The sequence below is a fragment of the Caretta caretta genome, chromosome 2 (assembly GCF_965140235.1).
Source record: "Caretta caretta isolate rCarCar2 chromosome 2, rCarCar1.hap1, whole genome shotgun sequence".
NCBI classification, from domain to species: Eukaryota; Metazoa; Chordata; order Testudines; family Cheloniidae; genus Caretta; species Caretta caretta.
Genome location: NC_134207.1, coordinates 115,491,675 through 115,501,163, shown reverse-complemented (window position 1 = coordinate 115,501,163; position 9,489 = coordinate 115,491,675). Strand labels below are relative to the sequence as shown.

The following is a 9,489-nucleotide window of genomic DNA, read 5'->3' as shown; positions in this document are numbered from 1 at the left end:
AACAGAATTCATGAAATATTAAAGAGATCCTTATCCGTGTCCTGAATTGTTACCAAGTCTTCAGCTTTGCAGAGAACATATTTCTGTTGTCATTTTTATTCCTCATAGGCCTGTTCGCCCTATGATTATGTTAATGGCCTTCACCACATGTGAACAATTACTCAGCATAAAAAAAGTGTGATGTTTAGGTACTTAAGTCTGAAATTTTAATGTAATTGCCTATAGAAAAATCTATTTACATCATCTATTCAATATTTAGGGATCAGTGTCCATGAGCTTTTAGGCTGAAATTGCCAAGCCATGACAGTATGGTAACACTACCACCTCACAGCAATTTGTAATCTTAGATTTTATTTTAACATCTAATACTAATAGACAAATCAGCTACAGGGCACGTTGCTTTCTGCCAGTGTAGGTGCCACCACCCAGTCTTATATTCCAGTTCTCCAAGGACCAAACGTATTATCCCAGATCCTGCAGAGAGAGTGAGTGAGTGTTACAGCTGAGCAAGAGCTACCAAAAAGCATTCACAAACAGTTGTCAGATAAAATCCACTAATTCATTTTGAAGGTATTTCCAACCCCTTTTGTTTTATTCATTTTATGCAAACATTCCAGTAAGTCATTTTTTTCCTATGTTCACATAAAGTGAAAGCCCAATAAATACTCACGTGTGTAGATGAGCACAAAGATTTATGCCAGAAATATTTTCACAACCTTCTTGTAATCTCTGAGTTCCCTCATCTCACTTAGAAAACTATCAGTCACCCAATCAGGAAGCAGAAACACCACCATATGGGAACACAGGAACTGCCAGACTGGATCAGACTTGAGGTCCATCTGGTTCTGTAGCCCATCTCTGACAATACCAATACCAACTGCTTCAGTGGAAGGTGCAAGAAATCCCATTAGGGACAATTATGGAATAATCTATTCATAGAGAAGTTTCTTTCTGATTCCCATCAGAGTTTGCTATTGGTTTATGCCAGGAAGCATAAGAGTTTGTATCCCTTATATTTTTTATCTGGGCTAATGCAGTTTTCATTATCCATATAAATACCTAATCCATTTTGAATCCTGTTAAGCTCTTGGACACCATGATATTTTGTGGCAATAAGTCCCCAAATTACATGTTGTGTAAAAAAGCATTTCCTTATATCATTTTAAATGTGTTGCCTTTCCTCATTGGATGGTCTTTGTTCATTAATTATGAGGGAGCAATTTCTCTATTCCATTCGTTATTTTGCATCTCTCTCGTATGTCCCCTTCTTTTATTTATGTCTTCTCTAAAAAAAAAAAAACATTCCCAATTTTTCCAGCCTCTCCTCACCAGGAAATCTCACCGTGCCCCTAATCATTTTGGTGGCTCATCTCTGGTCCTATGCATTACTTCTATGATGCACATGACCAGTTCTCCACCAATAGGGCCTGATCCAAAACCACATGAAGTCAATGGATAGACTCCTGTTGTCTTTGGATCCAGCCCGTCACACAAATAGCTAGAGACATTGACATAGCTGAATAATTCATGAAGCCACAGGTCTAACTATGTCCACAATAAGCAATGCAGCCAACCATTGTGACTAATAAACACATTTGTAAAAATCAGAATCTATTTGTAGAGAACTCACAAACAAAGAAGCCTAAATTTGTCAAATAAATTATAGTGACTAGTTCACCTAGCTTTAGTATGCGCACCCACCCTGCACTATGTGCATACAGCCTTATCAGAGAGATACAAGCCTGCCCATGTAACAGATGCATGTTTTCTGTACTCTGGTTCAGCTGGGAATGCACGCTGTAAAGCAGAAATAAATCACATGGAACTTGCTGTCATTTCTCTACCTTCCTTCAAAAATCTTCTGATACTGCTGCCTGACTGGCTTGAGTTGGCATAGTTTTTAAATGAAATCTGGGAGACTGGCATCAACAGCATTGCCTAATTTTTAGCTAATACCTCTGTGGGTTCTGCGTTCGCATCTGGCCAGTGCCGTCATGCTGAGTATGATTATAATAGGCTGCTGCTCTTTCCCAAGCCGGAAGCTGGGGTACTGCTACTGACAGACTAAACAGAGACTTGTTCCAAACACAACAGCACATCACAGCCAGCGAAGGGTCGGCGGCGCGGGACTTCTCCCAAGGCATAAAAAAAGAGAGAGAGAGAGGAGAGAGAGAGAGAAATGTGTTAACTGTGCTAACAGTGCCAAGTAATATGCTTCGTTAAAAATTTAATCACCTGCAAGTGCAAAACAAGTGCAAAGCAATCATGTTGTAATTAGCACAGCAATTAACACCTCCCTTTTCGATAGCACATGCATCGTAGGAAGTGCATGATTGCAAGTGTTTATGCTGCTGACAGACTAAGTTCCTATAGAGAGGAAAAAATTGCTTAAATAGATTTTTTTCTTGTCTTTTTGGCATTTTGGCTGCTAGGTGCCCATGAAACCCCAGCACCAGCTGCCATATTGGTTTTGTGTGAACACTGTTTCATTGCATAGTGTAACTAACAAATACAACTTCATTTGGGTCCTCTTCAAAAGACAAACATTAACATCTTCTGTAAAATTATAATGTGAATAATGTTTCTGTGACCAAATGTGACACACGTATTATAAATATATGCTTATTGGAAACCACTGCTTACTGTAAACTACATATCAGAACTGCATAGAGATCTGGGTACTCAGGAACCATGCAAAGGGGTTGATATAAAAGCCAGAATAGGAGAGAATCTAGTGAGCTCAGCGTGAGTCTGTGTTTGTACAACACCTAGCACAAAGGGGTCCTAGTGCGTGACTGGAGTGCCTAGGTACTACAGTAATACAAATGATTAATAATAACAATAGCAACATGAGACTGAGTAATGTCAGAGCTCTAATCCTGGGTTTGTCTAGAGTGGTCTAGGGTGAGTCACTTAGGCCCAAATTTTCTAAAATGGTCCCTACTTTTTGGTGCCTCAATTCTTGGGTATCCAACTTTAAACATGTAAAGCCATGTTTTCAGAGGTGCTTTGTATCCATAACTCTGACTGAAGTCAATGGAAGTTTTGAGTGCTCAATACACCAAGGAAAATCAGGCTCTGAAGTTGGGCACCCAAAAACTGAGGCACCAGAAACCAGAGGCCACTTGTGAAAATACAGCCCTTGACCATTCTGGCTTTCCCCACCATACTCTGGAGACAACAACATTTAGCTACCTGCCAGGAGAACTGGCAAGATTAGTTAGTTAACTTTTGCAATGAACTTTGAAAATGGAAAACGCTAAGTGGTGGTGTTATTAGGTCTGAATCAAAATAACCACTGTCTGCCGTGAACCATGACTACTAAAATATTACTCCCCACACACGGGGAACTCTCTAGCTTGCTACTGAACTCCAGAAATTCACTTCTAATATTTGCCACCCAAATAATTATCTGAACTAAGATTGTGATGGCACAAGTATTGTATTATAAGTAGAATTCTACATAATTACCATGGAGGAGGGCTGCAGGGGCCAAGCAAAAGGAACAGAGTAACTATCGATCGCTCGGTCTCTTGGGAAATTTCTTGGGCCTGATCTGCTCTGAGATGGTAAACGTGTTTGAACCGGTGCCTGCTGAATTATATTTTTAATACAGTTTCTCATGTATTTTGGCACCATGCGCCGCATGTGAAACTGTGTTTAAATCCAGTTTAGTAGATGTTGTGTTTGAGCTTGTGTTTTATCATAGTTTTCAAACACAGTTCTAGTCTCAACATCAACATGGCCCAACCACGCTCTCTCTTACCTCACTCTGATTTAAGTGACTGTTCTGTGATGCCTTCTACAGATGGATTGGCAATGACGAGTCCAAAGGCTGCTCAGATCTGGAACACAGATGTTGGATTTTATATTTGCTAGTCCCCAGTATGATCTGGGCTACAGAGAGCTACTGTATGCTCGCACCATAGTTTTGCCTGTGTCTGTATCAGTGATGTGCTGCAGGAGGCTCTCAGGACCTTGTTAAAATTCTGCTGCCACATTTATGGGAGATTTGGGTGATTTCCCTGCTTCTGATGGAACTCATGGCCTCAATGTGTATTGCTAAACCATCCTGCCAGACATGACTTACCCCCGAGGCTCATAAATGTTCTTCAGAAGAGCAATTGTGTTGTACTTGGCACGCACTGGAATAAGATGTGTCAGGATTTTAAAAAGTAATAATAATTTCCAGGGGAGAATACACCTGAAACCCTTGCCCCAGATCTTCATCTCAGCTGACGTCACCTTTGAAATATCACACGGACAACACTGTGCTATACTATAAATACACACAGTATATGTTTCAGGAAGAAAATGTTGTATAGTGCACAGTCAGCACTTAAATAAAACACGTATAGACTCCCCAGTGCTGAGCCCTCCTCTCTGCAATTATCTGCACTTCTTGTACACTAAAGTTTATCACAGGCAAAGGGGAAAATGTTCCATGAGAGTCCCTTGTTAAAGCATTGGCAGCACAGTGCATGAATGAGAGAGAGGCTGAACGTCTCAGTCGCTCCACTCCCAATTCCCTCCAACCCAAGGACTGATAATTGTGCTGTATTAAGGACTAGCAAAACCACACCTGCTGGGATTCTAACCCTGAACAGAAAATTGTGTGTTAGTGGGGGGGGGGGGCGGATTCTCTCATGAGTGCATGCAAAGGACGCCATGCAAAGTGCATCACATCATCCCCCTGGAACCGAGTCCAGCGGAGAAATCTAGCAAAGTGCTCTGTGACCATTTGAGGCCACAGATTGGGGCAAAGAGCTGTCACAAAATAAGAGCACCACCAAAAAGAATAACTTGCAGAGTGGGGAGGGAAGGTTAGTGGACCAGGCAGCGGCCACTAGGGAGAAGTTACAAAAACTGCAAGGCAGCCATGACACATACAGCTGCTGATGGGGCCTACAATGGAGCTGCAAGGGGTATAGATTAAGAGCTGTGGTCTGATGCACGGGAAATCAGAAAGTCAAAGATCCAAGCAGGCATCTTGCTGGAGTATAGAATCTAAACTGAAGTGTTGGCTCTCAGGGTACTCGACAGCTAACCATGAATTTAAAAAGCACACAGCAAGGAGAAAAGTGTTTATTAGAAAAAAACATCAGAGCTCACCAGCCAGGACGAATCTCCCAAACTGAATCTGGACAAATGACCAGGAATCTTCAGAGAAAGTAACAGCAGTCAAGCATCGATATCAGAATTTGACTGCTGTTGCCTGTGGTGTCCATTTCCAAGTCACATGCAAGGGAACTGCTGGACTCCTTGAGTATCACCTACTATTCTCAGTGCGGTATTAGAGCAATGATATTGAAGGTTTTTTAAAGGTTCTGAAAGGGCTAATGTGGATGGTATAGCGTCTCTGAGCTTATAGCTCTTTGGATTAGTCAGGTATGGATGTTATTTAGCCAAAAGGAGGTAAAATGGAGACATGAGTGTGGTACCAGTAAAATGTAAGAGATAAAACCAAGAAGGTGACAAGTCCAAGACAACCTGAACTTAAAGTACAAACGGACATGACGGCATTGAGGGAGGTTAGCAGCACAGGTAATTAATGTGTGGAGTAGACTATACAGCAGCGATGAATGCTAAAATTGTGCACAGGACCTAAAATGTCCAGGGCCCTGTTCTTTCATTGTAGGATTCAAGTAACTCCCATTGATTTCAGGACAATAGGAGATCCTGCAACCCATTTGGATCCACTCCCCAACCTAGGGTCCATAGGTTCTAGTCTCCTCCCACAAGGCACAAATAACCTCTACTGACTTTCCATGGTGTTGTGGGGCCCAGAAAGGAAGAAAAACACAGCTAGAAAAAGGCTGAAAACCCACTCATTTTGCACACCCAGGTTTCTAGCCACCCATCCCTTTTTTCCTAAGGAGAAAAAATTAGATAAGGCAGAGGTATGATGAAATAATGAGTAGGACGAGACCATGTTACATTACTTGGTATCACTCCAACCTGTGAATGATTAAAACAAAAGAAAAGGGGAGTTTCCATGCACACTAATGTGAAAAGCATTTTATAATAAAAAAGCGCTGAAACTCTGGGGGCTGGTGGGAACAAGTCTGTTGCAACATTTCTAGATGAGACATGGTGCACCCAGCAGTGCATTGTAAACAGCTAAAAAAACCAAAGGGGGGAAAAAAAAGATAGAGGAGAAAAGTAGTCTCGTGGAGCACAGAAGTGGGAGCCAGACGATCCGGGTTTTCTCCCTGACCACCATAGACTTCCCATGTGATCTGGGGCAAGTCAAGGGGTTCTTCAAACGTGTCAGACGAAAAAGAAAGATCAAAGATGGTGTGGGTCTGCTGCTCAATGGAGACGGTGAGCTGGTAACAGAAGAGGGTAGGAAGGCGGAGCTGCTCAATGCCTACACATCAAAGATCTTCTGACCAATTTGAATCCATTCAAATCAGCAGGGCCGGATGTTATTTGAGGGTACTGAAGGAAGTAGCTGAAGAAATCTCAGAGCCACTGACAGACAATAATATTTGCAAACTCATGGATACAGGAGAGGTCCTGGAAGGCTGAAGAAGGATGAAAATAATGCCCATCTTTAAAAGGGGGGAAAGGAGGAGCTTGGGAACTATAGACCAGTCAGCCTGTCCTTGCTACCTGAGACGCTACTAGAGCAATGTATAAAACATTCAATTTGCGAATACCTAGAGGATGGAGGGACAGGGCAGGATTAACCTTTTGTGGGCCCGGTGCCAAACATATTTGTAGGGCCCTCTGGGGAATGATTGTAAAAGGGGTTGGGGGCAAAAGCACAGAGGGGCAGGAGCTAGGGTTGGTTTCTGGAGCAAGGGAGGGGCCATGGGTAAACTGCAAGCGCAGCAGGGCTGGGGAGGGGGTAAATAGGATCTCCCCCCCGCCCCCCTGTCCACATAGAGCAGGTACCTATCTGTTTCTAGCCCATTCTCTTCGTCTCTCTCTGCACTGAGCTGCCCCTCTTCCCGCAGCAGCAGGACAGGTTCTCTTCCAGCCCTCTGGGGTGGGTGTTGGGAGTGGGAGGAGCAGAGGCTAATGTGGTTACTCCTATAACCGGACTTTTAGTTTCCAGTCAGCACCGCTAACAGGACTCTCAGGTCCCATTTTCTACTGGAGTTTCCAGTCTAAAACTGGATACGTGGCAACAGGGCTACCAGAAAAGCCGGGGGGCGGGAGGGAGGGGTGAAGCAGTCATTTTTAAGCGGGGGAGGGGGGGGCCGGAAGCAAGTGGTGGGGGGGCTAGGGAGTGGAGAGGATCTAGTGGGCAGGGCCATGTCTGCTGTACTGCTACCCAGGTAGGTTGGAGACGGGGGATGGGGGGAGGGGGAAATCAGTCAACACAGTATCCCCAGTCCAAGGGATGTGACAGCCAGTGGTGGATTCAGAGTTAGTGGGGTCCTCCGGCCCTGTGCTCAGCTTCATTTTTGGGGCTCCTCCTTGGGACCTAGCCAAGAAAAAGAACATTCTCTCTTTCCTCCTCCCCCGCCCCCATTTTTCATTCTTTTTTTCTTCATCCTCCCCCTAGAAGTAGTAGCAAGTAAATGAAAATAAAGTGAGGTACCTTGATCGTTCTTGTAGTCTAACTTATTTTTCCACAGACCACTTGAAAATCGCGGAGGGTCTCGACGGACCACTTAATGATCTTTCCAAATATTGTTTGTACCGTTAGCTAACTATTGTAAAGCGCTTTGGATAGAGTGCTTTATTTAAAAAATGTAAAAAAACATTGGGGTGAGGGGTCTGGCCAGGAGCTAGGGTGAGGGAGGGGGCTCAGGGTTGGGGCAGGAGGTTGGGGTGTGGAGTGCTTACCTGGGGCAGCTCCTGTTTGGTGCGAGGGGTGCAGGTGGGAACGGGGTGGGTGCAGGAGCTCCTGTTTGGTGCTCAGGGTGGGGGTGGGGATGTGGGGGGTTGCAGGAGTCAGGACAGGGGGCTGGGGAGGTGTGAGGGGGCAGGAGTCGGGGCAGGGGGCTGGAGAGGTGTGAGGGGGTACAGGGGTCAGGGCAGGGGGCTGGGGGTGTGGGCTGGGGTCATAGGGGTGCTCACGGCAAGGGACTGGAGGGGTTAGCCCCAATTCCAGCCCCTTCCCCAAGGTCCCACCCCCACCTCTTCTCCTCCTCCTCCCCGGAGCAGCGAGCGTACTGAGGCTCTGCTCTTCCTGCTTCCTCCTGCCAGCAAACAGCTGATCAGTGGCAGGGAGAGGGGGAGGGGAGGGAACGCAACAGGCTGAGGGAAGAGGCGGGGGAGGAGCTTGGCTGCCAGCAGAGCCTGCCCTGCTGCAGCAGGAGCCGGCAGCATCAAGCTTCTGCCCCCACAGGAGAGAGCAGGGAGCAGAGAAGAGCGGGCCAGGCCAGGGCCTCTTTGGACTGTGGGCCCGGCACCATGGTGCCGTGGTAAATCTGGTACTGTGGAGGGATGATCAGTAGCAGCCAGCATGGATTTTACCAAGAACAAATCATGCCAAACCAGCTTGATTTCCTTCTTTGACAGGATAACTGGTTTGGTGGATAGGCAGTATACCTGGATTTGAGGAAGGCTTTTGACACAGTCCCACAAAACATTCTGATAAGTAAGCTGGAGAAATGAGGGCTTGGTGGAACTACCATTAGGTGGCTATATAATTGTTCAAACAACCCCAAACGAAGAGTAGCTATTAATGAAATTATGTCAGATTGGAGTGAGGACTCAAGCGGGACACAGGGATCTGTTCTGGGTCCGGTGTTGTTTCACATCTTTATCAATGACCTGGATGTAGGAATAGAGAGCATCCTGATCACATTTGCAGATGACACAAAGGTAGGGGGTTGCCAACACTTGCGAGGACAGAGCTAAGTTTAAGAGGGATCTTGATAAGTTGGAGAACCAGGCTATAGACAACAAAATGAAATGGAATAAAGATATATGTCAGGTGCTACACGTATGGAAGAAAGGCCAAATGCACAAATACAGAATGGTGAACCGCAGCCACTGGGAGCTGCGGGCAGCCGTGCCTGCAGATGGTCTATGTAAACAATCTGTCTTGCGGCCCACCAGCGGATTACCCTGATGGGTTGCGGGCAGCCTGCAGGCCGCAGGTTGCCCACCACTGCTTTCAACACAAGAAATCCTGCATCTTGGCAGGGTTAGACCAGATGATCATTGTGGTCCTTTCTAACCCTATAATCACTTGATTATCAGGAGTTTGTGCAGAATAGTGCACCTTATTTATATGTACAAATTTGCACATGCTAATTGTGTATTTTCACACAGAAGTGACCAGTTACTTCCCTAATAGGCTATTTGATTGTGCAAATATTACCTTGAAGACCGCAATTGCCGTCAAATAGGCCCTTATGCTTTCTGTGCATCAGTTCCTCACCTGTAAAATCTAGGTAACACATATACCTCACAGATATGTTCTCAGGATAAATTAATGCGTAAGGTTCTTGGAGATTTTGGATGGAAAGCATTACAGAAGTAAATGCATTTCATTTTGTTGTTCTTTTTTATTGGTAATGTATT

At 45.0% G+C, this 9,489-nt stretch overlaps 1 long non-coding RNA gene across 1 annotated transcript; it reads right to left on the bottom strand.

Moving 5' to 3' along the window:
• Positions 1-234: 234 nt before the first annotated feature.
• On the bottom strand, positions 235-8,065 carry LOC125630962 (uncharacterized). The gene is made up of 4 exons (XR_007354836.2): positions 7,553-8,065; positions 3,767-3,845; positions 1,957-2,129; positions 235-474 (listed from the first exon to the last, which is right to left on the bottom strand). It is a non-coding gene; the product is annotated as an uncharacterized LOC125630962 (long non-coding RNA).
• Positions 8,066-9,489: the final 1,424 nt, after the last annotated feature.